The following is a 247-nucleotide window of genomic DNA, read 5'->3' as shown; positions in this document are numbered from 1 at the left end:
GTAGCAGGCGCTCCTGAGGTCAGTGTTCAACTTTGCGCCTGTGTTTAGTAACGCGAGTCGTAGCGCGGGACACCACGCTTCATCCTCAGCAGCGCAGCCCGGTGTTTACCGCCACTGACTGCTGTGAGTCACTGTGGGCTTTCCTTCTGACTTTGGTTATGGTTGGCTGTTAGTTTTTAACCAGTCCGCCTCTGTTTTAACTTGACCAGAACTGTCACAGTTCACTAACTACAGCGTCACGGCGAGA

The sequence above is a fragment of the Cynoglossus semilaevis genome, chromosome 11 (genome assembly GCF_000523025.1).
Source record: "Cynoglossus semilaevis isolate Cse_v1.0 chromosome 11, Cse_v1.0, whole genome shotgun sequence".
Taxonomy (NCBI): domain Eukaryota; kingdom Metazoa; phylum Chordata; class Actinopteri; order Pleuronectiformes; family Cynoglossidae; genus Cynoglossus; species Cynoglossus semilaevis.
Note: the sequence above shows the minus strand (reverse complement) of the source record.